The 16,996-nt window shown below is 45.8% G+C and overlaps 1 long non-coding RNA gene across 3 annotated transcripts in view; it reads right to left on the bottom strand.

The window, feature by feature from the left end:
• Positions 1 to 1,612: 1,612 nt before the first annotated feature.
• LOC310844862 overlaps positions 1,613 to 16,996 on the bottom strand; it is a 97,384-nt gene continuing 82,000 nt past the window's right edge. For 2 of the 3 annotated variants that reach the window (XR_014564365.1, XR_014564366.1), the window contains one exon: positions 12,222 to 12,434. This is a non-coding gene — a long non-coding RNA (uncharacterized lncRNA). Of the gene's footprint in view, positions 2,691 to 12,221; positions 12,435 to 16,996 lie in introns of those variants that run through there. The other variant, XR_014564364.1, reaches the window with a different exon arrangement.

Here is a 16,996-nt window from a genome sequence, read left to right as displayed (position 1 = left end):
TAATAGGCACCCATGTTTGAAATTATTTTCCCAAGTTATTTGGTGGCCACTGCTCTGTTTTCCCCCTCTCCGAAAAGCAAAGTCACTGTCTTTGGAGATCACTATCTGCCTTGGATGACCTCCAGCACAGAACAAAAGCTTTGAGTGCCTCAGTGACTGTAGTCAAAACAAAAAAAAATTCCTTCCAGTAGCACCTTAAAGACCAACTAAGTCAGTTCTTGGTATGAGCTTTCGTGTGCATGCACACTGTGCATGCACACGAAAGCTCATACCAAGAACTGACTTAGTTGGTCTTTAAGGTGCTACTGGAAGGAATTTTTTTTGTTTTGACTATGGCAGACCAACACGGCTACCTATCTGTAATCAGTTACTGTACTCAGGGCTTCTCTCCACTCCCTTTACCCCACCCTCACCCTGTCTCTAGGCAAGCCATCAAAACAGTCAAGGCCGTGGTTTGCTGATCTTTTGACACCTAGAAGTTGCAGCCAAACTCTTAAGGAATCAAGGAGAGAAACACAGAATTGGAAGCTGGAATTAGATGTCGTTTTCTAAGTAAGACAAAGGCTTGCTAAGAGCTTAGAAGTTCTCAATTTTTATTTTTACAAAATAGTTTTGGATTCTTAAAATTATTTCATGCATTGAATGCATTTGCATGTGACTGCAGTCCCTGACACAATGGAAATCAAGAGAGAACCTTTACCTAAAGAATTAAAATGTGAAACTGCTGATCTTCTAACAAACAAAACAAGCCTGTAACTTGTACCAGAGGACCGGAAAAGGGTCAACACCCAATTTTATAATGGGATGTAGGGAGAATCTGGGAAATTACATGCTAGCTAGCTTTCTCTTTTGGGAAAACTGATGGCAAGCATTGTTAAAGACAGAACTGCCAAATATATAGAAGAACAAGTCTTGCTGAAGCAGTACCGTCCTGGTTTCTGCTATGGTAAGTCCTGTCTCACTAACCTTAAGCATTCCCTGAGAGTGGCAACAAGTATATAGATCAAGGTGATTCCAGTTGGCATCGTGTGCTTTGGGACTAACCAGTGAAGTTGCATGCTAGAAGATTCAGGACAGACAACAGGAAGGACTTCTTCACACAGCACAGAGTTAAACTATCGAGTTCACTTCCTCAAGATGTCATGATGGCCACCAACTTGGATAGGTCTAAAAAAAAAAGGATGTGACTAATTCTTGGGTGATAAGGCTATCAATGACTACTAGCCAAGATGTTCCACCTCCACACTTGGAGAAGTATGCCTCTGAAAACCAGTTGTTGGAGAGCACAGGGCGAGAGAGGGCTCTTGTGTTCAAGTCCTGTTTGTGGGCTTCCCATAGGCATCTGGTGTGAGAATGTGATGGGCCTTCAGTCTGATTTAGTCTGTTTCTTAATATGTCCTTAGAATACAGTAATAGAGGGTATCTGTCATGGCATCACACAAGTTTATCAGAATGTGATAAGTTTTTATGTTACACATTTGGGTGGCGAACACTCCCAAATAGAAAATTGTTGGGCTGAAAGGTTGGGGAACTGAGATTCCATAAATGAAGGAGTATTCCATAAATGTCAGTATCTGAGATTCCATAAATGAAGGAGTATTCCATAAATGTCAGTATCTGAGATTCCATAAATGAAGGAGATGAACATATATCCCAGTCAGTGAGGTGGGTAGGAGGAGAGAATGCTATCCCATGGGTTTTCTGTTGCCTCTTGCTATTTATTTGAGACAATGTACTGTTCGTTATGGTTATTCCTTCAAAGAGTTCAAGAAGCAGAAATGTTTGTACTTCATCTAAAATCTAGAGGGGACACAGACTCCCTCAGTATTCCATCCTTAAATTGTCTTTGGTAGGTCCATCACATATATCCAGGATGTGGATAAACTGCTAAACTGAACTTAGGTTAGAAAAACATCATTCTGTAGTACTTGACTCCAAGTCCTTTGCAGCCCTGCAGGGAAATCAAAGACGACAAACAAAAAGATTAGGAGCAGGGGTGATTAATTTTATTATTAATTAGGCTGTTGGTTTATTTATGTACCAATTGGCGTGCATGATTTCATAAAAGGATGTAAGAAGAAAAGCCTTTTTGCCCTGAGGCATAAACAGAAATGGAGAAGTCTAGATGTGCCCTGTGTGGCAGGGAAAGTATTTTCTGCCTCCCCAGATCCAGCAGAGGAATGGGGGAGGAGCAGTAGAGGTGAGGGTGCCACCTGGGGGACAAATGGGTAGGAGGTTTGAAATATTGGAATAGGCCAACAGCAGAGATGGGGCCAGATTATGTGCTATGCAGGAGGCTAGAGTAACTTCCAGATGACCTGAGCATTTGTCCAGATTTGTTTGTTTGTAGGTTCCACTGCCAAGAAAGGCTTTTCTTCCATCCCCACCTGCCTATGTTTATTTGGAAGGGCAGCACCTACTGCTTGACATGGTCCTTTACGTATCCAAGCCCTAAATCATTTCATGTTTTAAAGGCAAACACCAGTACATTGAATTGAGCCCAAGAACAATTTGTACAGAATAACATTGCAGGCAGGCATGCCCTGCTGCAGGCTGCACTGAGGACTCGTTTTGCACCAACTGCAGTTCCTGAGCCATCTTCAAAGGTAGCCCCACGTAGAGTGTGAAACGTTTTTCTCATCTGTGAATCTCTCTGCTCCCTTATGATATCAAGAACAAAGAGACTGAATCTGTAGGGAGAATGAATAAGATGCTTTATAGCATCCAGGGACAGAAAGGAACAGAATGCTAAGTATTACGCCATGTATAGCACACGAGTCAAAAGTATGCTACCATGCTCCTACATAAATTCCCAGTTATTTAAAATATAGAATCTTCATCAAAAGATATTAAAAAGGTAAAGGTAAAGGGACCCCTGACCATTAGGTCCAGTCATGGCCGACTCTGGGGTTGCGGCGCTCATCCCGCTTTATTGGCCGAGGGAGCCGGCGTACAGCTTCTGGGTCATGTGGCCAGCATGACTAAGCCGCTTCTGGCGAACCAGAGCAGCGCACGGAAACGCCGTTTACCTTCCCGCCGGAGCGGTACCTATTTATCTACTTGCACTTTGACGTGCTTTCAAACTGCTAGGTTGGCAGGAGCAGGGACCGAGCAACGGGAGCTCACCCCATTGCGGGGATTCGAACCGCTGACCTTCTGATCAGCAAGTCCTAGGCTCTGTGGTTTACCCCACAGCGCCACCCACGTCCCCAAAAGATATTATAGCATAGTAATTGCAAAGAGCTTGATAGGTCAAGATGCCTGCATGCTGCAGGCCCTCCGTCAGCAGGGAAAGTAATTTCATAAGATATGCCCAGTTGACTTGAGCAAGACAAGGTAAGCTCCAGTCTACTGAGGAAAGCAAACTTATCAGAAGCTAACAAAAGCAAATAAAGCCAGCTAGCCTGGTCCAAGTTTCTCAGGCCAGAATTGGTTTGATCGGAGCATGTGAACAAAACTCACTAGTTTTCTGAGGTAAATGGGTGTGTATTGGTTCAGCATCATTTCATTCTGCCCAGTATTAACATTCCACTACCCTTCTGTGACCTCAGCCAGCAATTTCCTGAAGCATCAGATCAGCATATCCAGTTTTAAGCAGAGCACTGTCCAAATAACTGTTGGTATGACAAAAGGCATACCAAAAGAAAGCGAGGGAAAACTGAAGCTAAGTCCGTAAAAGAAACAAAGAGGCGATTGTTAAATGGCCACAGGAACACCTTTGCTAAAGGAGTCTGTGCGCTTTCCCATTACTTTTGCCTTTTAAAAAGCCAGGATTGAGCGATTTATCCTAATGACCCTATGGAATACTGCGAGTCAATTCAAGTTTGCTCTTCCTTATTGTGACTCAAGCCTTTTCCGAGCCTCTCACACCTCAGAATGTGGCAAGGATCACTTTGCCTGATCCAGCAAAGCATTTTTTCTTGCCCATCTCATATCCTTTCACTCATGACTTTTCAGATCTTCAGGAAACTTAACTGTGTTCCATTACGCTCATGACTTGCCCAAGGCCACCCAACGAGTGGCCTTGGGAAAGTTATTATCCCTTAAATCCCATTACTGCAATGGAATTTGAACTCGGTCTCCGGAGTTCAAGGCTACCCTCCCATCTTTAGGCCCCATGTTTCAAACCAGCACTAGATTCAGTAGTCCCAGGATACCTGAGGGGGCAGGGGAAGAGCAGACAGAGATTGGCCAACCGTAGACAGCAAGCTGTTTCCTTGATGCAAGCCAAACCCAGCTGGTATTTTCTTACTCCTCTGACTTGCATGTGTGTTTTACATGACTATAGAAGGAGCAATCAGTCAGCTCCCAAGAATCTTAGCAACAGCAGCAGCAGGAGCAGTGTCCCCTGGAAAGGCTTGCAGCAGCTGAAACAGTGATGACTCAGCAGCCTCTCCCTCTCTGGCCGCTTGTTGATCCCTGGCAAGAACTCCAGCCCAAGTCCTCCTGACTCCCTTGTTTGGGTCAGTGATTTCTTGCTGGCACCAGCAGATAAATTCCTGGATCCTGCTGCCCTTGGCACTAGAGAGTAGCCAAAAGGAACTGACAGCTGCAGCCAAACTGTGCACAGAGCGCGTGCTTTTCCATTCTTGTTTGCTTAAAAACAGAGCAAAAGAATTAAAAGCAAAACAAATCCAATGTGAAGTTAGTCAATGATTACAGAGCAATAACAGAGCTCAGCGTTAGCAGGTGTGGGGTGGAGATGAACTGTCTCTTCTGGCCTTTGGGAAGGAAAACAGCTCACTGGGTTTCAGGGTGGGCTGGGGACACGGAATTACATCACCAGAGGCTTTGTTTATTTGGCTGAAAATAAAGTCTGGAACTTCAGCCTTTGGATACGTGCATGAATCTTTCACCTGGTTTAAATTACAACTGGTGCAACAAGTTGAGCTGGTCTCAAGTCAGTGTCCCCCTTGAGCTGATTACTTTGACCACATTGCACCCAATAGTTCACTTGTCATTTCTGATACGATCCGGTGGAAATGGTGTATATATAGATATAATTTTACATGCAGTCACTTTCACAACTGTTACAGAGGTCTGAGATCTGCAGATGATTTAAAAAAAATAATTATAGGCCACAGACTTGTCAAAATGGCTTCCCTATGCATGATTCTATGATATATAAAATAAATATATCGAAGCATCAAATGCCACCAAAATTATCTAGAAAAGACGTTCTTTAAAACAGCAGAATTTTACAATAAAAACAACAAAATAACAGCATCATATCTTTCAGAATAAACTACTTGGAATAAATGGAATTTTTAAAAATCTATTTAAAGGCTTGTATTGATGGAGCCATCTACACTTCAGTTCAGAGGAAGTGCTGTAATCATGGAGCCACCACTAGTGAGACCCTGTCTCTACTTTTGTATTTCATGACAAACTCATCACTCCCCTTCCAATTTATGAATAGAATGTAACCAGCTGAAGATAACATTTCACATACCTGATGAGCTCGCTTCCAGTTTGCAAAAGGTCATGCCACAATGCATTTGTTAGTTTTTTCAGTGTTACAAGTTGCATTAGCCTTGCTAGTTGGCTCGATTGGTTAGAGTGTGGTGCTGACAACGCCCAGGTCACAAGTTAGATCCCTGTATGGGTGCATATTCCTGTATTGCAGTGAGTTGAATGAGATAATCCATGGGGTCCCTTCCGACTCTATGATTCTATCCTTTGGTATGAATGAGGTTCTAATGCAAGGATCATGTTCCTTCAGGAGTAGTACCCCCCAACAGGGGTAATCTGTTAAAGGCTGCATGCTGGCAGTGGGTGGTGTAGAAGCCAGCATTAGGCAGGGCCAGATCAAAAGTGAGCATAACTATCATATTTTTCCATGTATAAGACTAGGGTTTTTTCCTAAAAAATAATGTCAAGAATTAGGGGGCGTCTTATATTCTGGGCCATCTCCCGCCATTTTCTTAAATCTGAGTCCCCAAAAATAGGAGGAGTCTTATATTCTGCCACTGTATTCTGCTCTGGTCAGACCTCACCTGGAGTACTGTGTCCAGTTCTGGGCACCACAGTTCAAGAAGGACACTGACAAACTGGAACGTGTCCAGAGGAGGGCAACCAAAATGGTCAAAGGCCTGGAAACGATGCCTTATGAGGAACGGCTAAGGGAGCTGGGCATATTTAGCCTGGAGAAGAGGAGGTTAAGGGGTGATATGATAGCCATGTTCAAATATATAAAAGGATGTCACATAGAGGAGGGAGAAAGGTTGTTTTCTGCTGCTCCAGAGAAGCGGACACGGAGCAATGGATCCAAACTACAAGAAAGAAGATTCCACCTAAACATTAGGAAGAACTTCCTGACAGTAAGAGCTGTTCGACAGTGGAATTTGCTGCCAAGGAGTGTGGTGGAGTCTCCTTCTTTGGAGGTCTTTAAGCAGAGGCTTGACAACCATATGTCAGGAGTGATCTGATGGTGTTTCCTGCTTGGCAGGGGGTTGGACTCGATGGCCCTTGTGGTCTCTTCCAACTCTATGATTCTATGATTCTACATTGGAGCGTCTTATAGACAGAAAAATACGGTATTCCCACACACAGAGCTATACAAGCCCTGACAATCTGGGCTCAGGGGTGTAGGAAGGTGGGTGCCAGGGTGCTGACCACCCCTGGTGCCATCATGAGGGGGGTGACAAAATGCCAGCTGAACTTGACACTGTCTGTGTAATGGAACTGAGTGGGGTTGAGTTGCATCGCAAACACCAACGCATCTCTTTCCCACCTCTGTGGCTGGGCGCATGCACAGTGGGCCGGACCCTGCTCTCCCTGCCCGTCCATGTCTCGCCCTCGCTCAGGGGCTGTGTGTGTGTCTGTGTGGCAGTGCATGCCGTGGTTGAAGCTGTGCTGCTCACAGGGCAAAGCAGGGTCTTTCTGGGGCTGACGCAGACTCCCGAGAAGGGCTCGGAGGCGAGAGAGGCTGTGGTCGCCTGTTTTCGCCTTTCATTTAAGGGACAAAACACACTGGTTTGGGGGTGGAGGGAGGGAGGTGAGAAGGAGCTGTGTCTCTGACAAGGCAAGGCGGGATCAGGACCAGCAACAGCATCACCTGCGTGGCTTTCTTTGATGGGGGGTGGAGGGAGGAAGGGGGAGAAGGCAGGATCTGCATTGTGGTTGCCTGCACGGCTCTCTTTGACAGATTTCAATTTCAATGGGGGAGGGTTTGACCAAAAAAAATCCGCACCGGGTACCACCTGACCTTGCTACGCCACTGCCTCGGTTTTAATGAGATTTACTCCCAAGTAAGTTTGTACAGCAACTTGCTCAGAAGTAGGTCCCAGTGCATTCAGTGGGGCTTACCCACAGGCAAGTGTGCTAAGAATCACAGCCTAAAGACATTTAGAACTGGAGCGTGCCTTATGCTGTTATGTTTCACTGCTGTTTCTTTGAAGAATTTGTCTACAACAATGGTCGTTCCAACTGTGCTAGATGCTGTATGGTTTTTAAGTGTAAGTTTATTGCTTCTTTTATTTCTTATGTGTTGCATTTTATGGTATTCCAATTTGAATTCAAACTGTAATGCAATAAAATGCAATTTGTAACGCAAACAAAATGCAAACTTCAATTAAAAGTCAATCTGAATATTTAACATGATACATGCGCCGTCTCCTGGCTTCCACCACAAATCCACAGACATGCCTGAATGGAGCTTATGGACCACTGGTGGTCCTCAGGCCACAGTTTGGGAACCTCTGGTCTAACATCTATACGGTTATGCTGCTGTCATTGAAAAGGGTCAATGTGGGGGACAGCTAGCATCTACTACACCCAAAGGAGGACCGCTGTCAAAACAGTAGGAATCCAAAAGGGGAAGAGCAGGGATTTCTATGATTTCTATGCTTGTGGTTCAGCAGGAGAGGGGGAATCTGCTTGTGGAGCTTTTCCGTGGCCTCCTTTCCTGCCCCTCCTAAAAGAAATCCCTCTGAAACAAAAACATGTATGTGCAGAATCTGCCTCCTCAGCCGCAATGGTGGCCGCACCTCAAAAGCTGGAGCCTCCTTCCTCTGAGCAGGAAATGACTGAAACATAAATAGCTTAGAAAGAGCCAGGAAGCGAAAGGCCTTTCTCCTTCACCCCCCCAGCTCCCGCTCCTTGGCAATAGCCGTGTATAGTTACAGTTTAATCTTGGAAATGTCAGACAGCTGTTCCCGGTTGCTAGGAGACCAGCGCACATTATGCAGATGTCGAGGACCTCAAATGTCTGCCGGAAATTGCAGCCTGCGCAGTGTGAGGAGAGATGCACATTTCCCTGTCTGGGGAGCCCAGCAGGAGTCTCTCCCCCCCCCCCATACATGCACACACACACACATGCAAATACCACCCCAACCTTGAAGAGTTTTGGAGGGTGGGGGCAGCTACCCAGACAGTCGACTCAGTACATTCTGGAAAATAAAACTGCACACAAAGGAATCTGGAGTAAAAGGTGTATCTCAGCTTAGTGTAGCAAGACAAGCAAATTGGGCTGAGGGGGTATGGTTGTTTTACAGCACAGCTCTGTAGTAGAGCCAGCTGCTAAAAAAAGGTTGGAGGCCATTTTTGCAAGTGAAGATTAAACGGGCTGCGTTTCCCATATCTATCATATGAAAGGAGCTCGTATGATCATTCAATTTAAGAACAGCTCGTTTCTACTTTCTATCTAGCATTATCAAACTTTGTTTTACTTAATGGGCCCAAGCAAGAGGACATTTAAAAAAAGTGGCTGGGCCAATCCGAATCCTGGTGGAAAACCCAATTTCTGCCATGCATTAGCGGTACTGGCAAGTGGCAGTACTCAATGGCATTCTTGAAATGAAAAAAGCACACCCTGTAGCCTAGGTTTGAATGGGGCTTTGCTACCCAATAATATGCTATAGGCAGCATCCCCGCCATGTTTGTAGCAGGGAGGCTTCCAAGTGCCTACTGCTGTATGTCTCTGAGAATGCATTACTTGTAAGGCTCTAAAAAAGTACCCTTTGAGGAAAGGGTTCAACAGAGACATATAAAGAGCAAACAGAGGAATCCTATGCACCAGTTAGGCTGGTGGGTGAGGATAGAGGCTACATGTCATCTAGGCCCGCCCCTTTCCTCATCACAGGTCACAAAATCCTGCAGGAATAGCAGAGCAGCTGGGGAAAGAGAGGGGGCTGCCCAGCTGCTCCCCACTGACCAAATGAGCAGTGCAGGGGAGGTGCTTAACCCTTCCCTCTCCACTGCAAACCTGATGACAATTGCCCCACATGCTTCTACTAAGTTTTAGGAGGAAACGGTTAAATCTCTTTGCCCTGCCCCTCACAATCACCCTGCAGTCATAAGATAATTGGCAAGAAGAATCTAAGATATGTGGAAGTGGTGAGGTGGCTGCAGATTCCCACTGCTCAGCTGAAGTGTGATTGTGTGTGAGAGAGAGAAGGGGGAGGGCTGTCATCACTCACTTTTGGCTTTGTAAAATGGCACACACACACACACCCCATCATCCCTGGAAATGCCCACTTGTCAGGAAACATGCGAGTGATGATACCCACATGCCACCCACATACGGAAGAAGCCAATGTAGTCCTGACAGAAACACCCCCCTGCAGCACAATATACAAAACCACAGCACAGCACCACAATCCATCAGCCAGCACAGGCAGTCCCAAGGCACCTCTCCAGACTGGGGTTCAAATCCCCTTATGCTGCTCAGAAGCACTGCTTTGAAATACAACCTACATAGGGAAGGAAGAAGAGCCTACATAACACAGCACACACACATATCTCTGAGCAGGAGGTCTGCAGAAAACACAGGCCTTGGTGGCGGGGAATGGATTCAAGACTCACCCAGGGAGGGAAGGACGCTTTTGCCAACCAAGGACAGGCCAGGACATGTGACAAGGGCAGCCAGAGACTCGCACAGCATCATCCGGTGGCTAACTGCATAGGACAGGGGTCAGCAAACTTTTTCAGCAGGGGGCCGGTCCACTGTCCCTCAGACTTTGTGGAGGGCTGGACTATATTTGGGGGGGGGGGGAATGAACGAATTCCTACACCCCACATATAATCCAAAGATGCATTTTAAATAAAAGCACACTTTCTACTCATGTAAAAACACCCGGCAGGCCCCACAATTAACCCAGAGATGCATTTTAAATAAAAGGACACATTCTACTCATGTAAAAACATGCTGATTCCCGGACCGTCTGCGGGCTGGATTTAGAAGGCAATTGGGCTGGATCCGGCCCCCGAGCCTTAGTTTGCCTGTCCATGGCATAGGACATGGGCCTGGGGAGCAGGAAATGGGAGTTTGAGTCCCACCAGGAGGGAAGGAAGGAAGGCAATTTCAGGGACAAAAGCGAGAGAGCTCCTGCCTCATTTCTTAACCACTCAGCCACAGATGTGCCATGATAAGGAATTTCTTTCTCCCTTGCTCCCCGAGAAACCAGTCACAGATGCCAGGAGCACAAAAGCTGCAGGGAGGGCCCCAGCGAGGTGGGTCAGCTCCCAGTTTACATGCTGCAAGTCCCAGATGAGAATCCATCGTGAGAATGAGAATCCATGCAGGCATGGATCTGTCTGGTAAGAGCAACACATAAAGTTTACCTAGCAGTCTTGGAGGCTCAGAAGATCACGATAGTACCGTGTGCTGTGATTCACACCCCAGTACCCAGGAAGCTTTTGGGCTAATTATAGGCTAATTAGGGAGGAGAGTTTTCTGGCCCATCCCTGTCTGGTGGGCATAGCCTAACAGAACCAAAACAAAACTATGACTAAAGCAGACACCAGGGCAGCAGTATGTGTTTATAGAGGAACAGGTATGCCTCATGTAATTGGTAGGATTTGTCATACGTTGTTGCTATTTTCTCCGGTCCTGTTTCCACATTTTTAACGGAACTGGGGTTAGTTTTTGAAATATGGCAACCCTAAAAGAAATGCCTTGGACCCAAACTAAGGCCTTAATAACCGTCACTTTGAATCGTGCTGCAGAATGAACAGGGATCCAATGCAGATTGCAGTACAATAAACTACATAATCTACACAGGAATAGGTTTTACAGGGAGTTCTGGAAATGCAAGAGACTGAACCTCTGCATGCAAAGTAGAGGCTGTGCCATTGAACTATGGCTCTTCCCTCCAAATAGTAACATTCTGTCCCTGTGAGACACAGAAAGATTATATACAGACACTGCACCAATTTCACAGAGTCTTTTTTTAAAGACTGACTCTGCTGGCATGGGATCCCGGATCCAAGCTCTTAGGATCCCAGACGCCACAGATTGAACAGCTAAAAACAACACACACGCCCCCGCCCCGCCCCCCATCTGCTGAGCACTTTGTCAATATCATGCCAGGTTAACAGTAACTGAAGGAGTGGAATAGAGGCTGCTGAGGAGAATAAATTGGGCCAGGTAAACAGCACTGCGGTAGCGGCGGGGGCAGCAGCAGCGAGGGGTTGCCATGGCGACGGAGCGAGTGAGCAGATTGATCGATATGCCTGCATCGCCTCATCTGGCTGCAAGCCACGTGCTGCTACGGAGGGAGCAGCAGGAGGAGGGGGATTTATAGAGGGCGGAGGGGAGCCACAAGCAGCAGGGACGTGGCCTGAGATCCGATATGCCGCAGCGGCGGCAGCAGATCGATCGATACCGTGTTGAAGAGCAAGTAATTGCCTCCCCTCCCAACGTGCCCTGGCAAAGCTGAGAAAGAAACGTGTCCCTAGCTCTCTGCCCAGAGATCCCCTGCTCCAGTCTTATCAGCGAGGTTTGGTGTTCTGGTGGATTTGTTTACTTGAAAATCTCTCTCTTTTTCTGTCTCTCCCCCATCAGCCCCCAGCCCTTGGCAGACGCCGAGTGGCTACCCTTGCCTTTCCTGGTATCACTGTTGCTGTTGTTGTCAGGCTTCTCTTTATGCAGGGCTGTCACTACTCAATACACTGGTACCTCGGGTTGCATACGCTTCAGGTCGCATACGCTTCAGGTTACACACTCCGCTAACCCAGAAATATTACCTCAGATTAAGAACTTTGCTTCAGGATGAGGACAGAAATCGTGCTCCGGCGGCCCGGCGGCAGCAGGAGGCCGCATTAGCTAAAGTATTGCTTCAGGTTAAGAACAGTTTCAGGTTAAGAACAGACCTCTGGAACGAATTAAGTACTTAACCCGAGGTACCACTGTACTGACAAAACATCCCCGCCCTGGGGAAGAAAAAACAAAGCAAGCTTACAAGATGGGGGGAAAGCGCTCTACCAGATATGACCATCGCAAACAGCCCTTCTCAATGAATTTCACCCTGAGGTGCAGAGAGATGCCACTATGAAGCCAAAGCAATGTAGAAGACACACACACACACACTTTATTATTTTGTGTGTGTTTCATCATAAAGCATAGGGTGAATGGCTTCTGATGGATCGATGCTGAGGGTCTGATTTTGCCTTAACAGGCTCCTGCCAGGCCACCAGTGATGAGTGACTGGATGCTGAAATGAAAGAGAGAGGAGGGAGGGAGGGAGGAGAAGAGGGGCAGGTTGAGAGATTAGGTCACAAGCAGAGGAAGGCAAGGCGCTCCAGGGATGGAGCCAGGCACTGCAGGGGAGCATTTCGTAAATGGCAGCGGCCCGATATTGTTAAGGTTCTGTCTTCGTGCCAACAAGCTACTGCCTTTCCTCTCCTCCCTGATATATATCACAGACTGGGCTTGTTTTGCATTTGAGCCAGCAGCTCAAATTCTAGCTGTGTTGAAGCAAACAAGAACATACAGTACATAGTAAATCGGGAAGGGAGGATTTTATGGAGTTTCTTTCGAGGCTGTGCCTAGTGAGTGGTCGCTAAAATCAATGAGACTGGGAGGGAACTATGTTTAGGACAGATACATCTTTTCTCCCCTCTTCATTTTCTGCACCTGTACAGTGGGTGTAAAATCTGCACTAGCTATTAATGTCCATTCATTTGTAAAATGGTTCCCTCATCGCACTTCTGTGCGGCATTCGTACATGTACCTGACCGGCATGAGGCCAAGGGCTGATTGATGCACACAAGTCCGTCTTATCACTGGGTGACTGCAACATGCATTTATTACTCGGGTGTGTGAATGAGCCAGATTTGGCACCACAGATAGAAATTCTGTATCTTTTCAGGGGAGTTCGTTCCTTTTCTTACTGGCCAGTCATTTTATAGACATGGAGGAAATTCAAGATGGGGCCGTGCATGTGTGAACCAGCTCCCCTGCTGTGACATGAATGAAAATGCCATCAGGCCTTCTAGGGTGAGAACCATCTCTCTCCACCCTCAAATGGCAGCATCAACAGGAGCATGGTTCTGTGTTCCAGTTAGTGCTGAGTACGGGGCAGCCATCTGCTGAGATCGCAAGCACATTTTGAGACCAAGGTCACAATCACTGGGTCAGGAGGTGCTGAACCAGAAGTGTATGGCACAGCATTGCAATAGAATAAAATTCAAAAGAGGCATAATACAGTGGTATCTTGGGTTACAAACTTAATTCGTTCCAGAGGTTCGTTCTTCACCCAAAACTGTTCTTAACCTGAGGCGCGCTTTCGTTAATGGGGCCTCCCGCTGCCACCAGTGCATGATTTCCGTTCTCATCCTAAGGCAAAGCTCTCAACCCGAGGTACTACTTCTGGGTAAGCGGAGTTTGTAACCCGAAGTGTTTGTAACCTGAAGCGTTTTTAACCCGAGGTACCAATGTACTGCACAATGTTTTCAGGATGTTCCTTTATTTGGAGCACGCCATGCCTGTCCTATGAAATTTACGCTAGCAGGAAGCAGTACAGGGATGACAGGCGTCTGCGGGTTGTGCCTCTCAGGCTGCATAGACACTATACCTTTAAAGCACATTCAAAGCACATTTTAGCCTCAAAGAATTCTGGGTGTTGTAGTTTGTTAAAGGTTGCTGAGAGCTGTAACTCTGTATGGGGTAAACCACAGTGCCCAGAATTCTGTGTGTGTGTGTGTGTGTGTGCTTGGAATGTGCTTTAAAAATATAGTGTGTAAACAGATTTAGGTGTGCTGAGTTAGCATGGCCTAATACCGCAAACGGCTCTGTCTGGAAGCAAAACTTTCCTGGAGGAAGAATTAGGTCACTCCCACAACCAGAGTGAAATCTGGAACTTGAAAACTGGCTTGAGAGCTATAAAACAGGTAAAAGTTTATACTTTTAGTTAAACAATTTAAATTGGTCCAGTATAAGGCATCAGTTTATTCTGTACATCTGATTTATCATAGCCAATATCACAACATTGGAAGGTGTGAGACAGACTCTCTGCTAAGTTAGGAACAGTGTGAGTAGTCATCTTTTTCCAACAAATAATTTTTCACTGTTTGTACAGTGTACATAGGATTTTGGGCAACCACTTGACCTAGGAGTGCCCTCATCCTGCAGGACAGTACCACAGCTGGAGGAGAATAATTTGAATTGTAGGCTGTGATGCAGCAAAGAGGCATTACTGTATGATTAATGGATGCTATTAATTCAGGAGAGACACAGTTTTTACCGAGCAGTAAAAACTCAGGACAAATATCAGACAGCAGTCACTGTCTAGTGAACAAGCAAGCTTTGATACAGGTGAATTTTTATACTGTACTCAATTGACTTTCCCAGAATGAAGGAAGGTTACTTGGGACACAGCTGGACACTTCCAAAGTAAGCGAGCTAACAACTTTTACAGAATAAACGATAATAGCGCTTGCAGGCTGTTTGGCAATTAATAACACTCCAGCTTGCAAACCCATGCATTTAAAAGGAAGGAGCTGTCAGAGCAGTCACAAAGCAACATCAACCACTGTGTGCATATGTAGAATTGGAGATCTCCAGGACTGGAATGGATCTGAATACATCTTGTCAAAGCCTGTGGACTGAGCCAGCATCCGTACCATAAGCACCACTGTAGAGGGAGAGCAGAAAAAGCAGGGAGTATTCTGGGCAATGTCTTTCCAAAGAACCCTTCAGGCATGTGGCTTTTCCTTTCCTATCTGAGCAGTTCATCAGGGGAGGGGAAAGGAGCACTGTGCATTGGGCAGCTGTTGTGCTATGGGACAGCTGCAGATTTCTATGCTCAGGTGCAGAATTCAAAGTAATAGGGGAAGATAGGAATACTGGATGACCAGCCCTGGATGTTAAAAAATGGTTTCCAAATGGGAACGTTGCAAAGAGGTTCCTGGCTGATAGATGCAGCTCCTTTGGATCTCTGGAGCAAGCAGAGATTTTTCTCTCTGCTCCTTCAGCCTAAAGGGCTATAAATAAACAGATACTACAAGTTACAGATAGGTAGCCGTGTTGGTCTGCCATAGTCAAAACAAAAAAATTCCTTCCAGTAGCACCTTAAAGACCAACTAAGTTAGTTCTTGGTATGAGCTTTCGTGTGCATGCACACTTCTTCAGATACACTGAAACAGAAGTCACCAGACCCTTCTATATAGTGAGAAGGTGGGGAGAGGTATTACTCAGAAGGGTGGTGGGAATGGGTGATTGGCAGATAGCCCTGATGAGTCTTAACAACTGCAATAGGTCTTACAGGAAAAAGCACGGGGTGAGAAGGTGAAAAATGGCTTTGTCATGTATAATGAGATAAGAATCCAATGTCTTTGTTCAGACCAGGTCTCTCCATGGTTTTAAGTTTGGTGATAAGTTGCAATTCAGCAGCTTCTCTTTCCAGTCTATTTCTGAAATTCCTTTGTAGTAAAACAGCTACTTTGAGATCTTGTATAGAATGTCCTGGGAGAGTGAAGTGTTCTCCTACTGGTTTCTCTGTCTTGTGATTCCTGATGTCCGATTTATATTCCTGATGTCAGATGCTACAAAACGCCATTTAAGTAGGGCTGCCATACATCCAGATTTTCCTGAACATTACTGACCCTAAGGAAGTCAGACTATCCTCCACCAGGGCCAGGGCCTTTTCAGTGATGGCTCCGACCTGGTGGAATGCTCTGTGTCCCATGAGACTTGGGCCCTTCAGCATTTAACCTCCTTCCGCTAGGCCTGTAAGACAGAGCTATTCCTCCTGGCCTTTAATTTGAATTCAGCCTGATCTTTTATTTCCCTTCTCTTCCCTCCCCCTCCCCTTTTATGAAGATTACCCGCTCCGAGACCCCACAGCTAATTCTCCCTTGGCCTCCACACTGGCCCAAGTAGGACTAATTCAGCCAGCTAGCCCTGGTGACTATCTAATGTTTATTGGATGGGTTTCCCCCAAATTGATTTTTGAACTTTGAATTTTATTGTTATTCATGCTTTTATACTGTATTCTATGCTGCTTCTATGTTGTATTACAACTAAGTGTTTTAAATTTGTTGTTAGCCACCCTGAGCCCGGTTTTTGGAACTGGGAAGGGCGGGGTATAAATTAAAATTTATTATTATTTATTATTACTGGGATTTCAAAGGCAGAATTGATGTCCGGGGGGAATTTCCAAAAGGCGGCGCTGGATCTTAGGCAACTCAATTGAAAAATTGCATGGGGAGGCAGGCAGGTTGGCATTTTGTAAAAAATAGCTCAACAACTTTCAGGGTATCCTGGTTTTTACTTTAAGAAATATGGCAACCTTAATTTAAGCCTCCAATGCTCTCCCCTCCCCCTCCAAAATAAACCTCCCAATCTGGTGCCCTTCATACTGACAGAGACTGATGGGAGTTTTTGATGGGAAAAACAAGCCGTCTGAAGACAATCCTGCATAGGGATTTTTTTAAAAAAAATGTTTACTGTTTTATTATGTTTTTATATATGTTGGAAGCCGCCCAGAGTGTCTGGGGCAATCCAGTAAGATGTGTGGGGTATAAATAGTAAATTATAAGTATGGGATGGGATGTTCCTATTTTCATCAGAGAAATGTTTGAGGGTATGCTTCATAAATCTAAAAGCACACTTAAAAAATCCTAGGCAGGGTAGTTTGTTAAGGGTGCTGGAAACTGTGGCTATCTGAGGAGTGAACTACAGTTTCCAATATTTTGGGGCAGAGGTAACGTGCTGTAAATGTGCAGTCTGTATGCAGCCTGAGAGAGTGAAGCTGAATGCACATCGGGGTTGGGA

The sequence above is a fragment of the Podarcis gaigeae genome (assembly GCF_964106915.1).
Source record: "Podarcis gaigeae genome assembly, chromosome: 1".
Classification (NCBI taxonomy): Eukaryota; Metazoa; Chordata; class Lepidosauria; order Squamata; family Lacertidae; genus Podarcis; species Podarcis gaigeae.
Note: the sequence above shows the minus strand (reverse complement) of the source record. Positions and strands in the feature narration are given on the sequence as shown.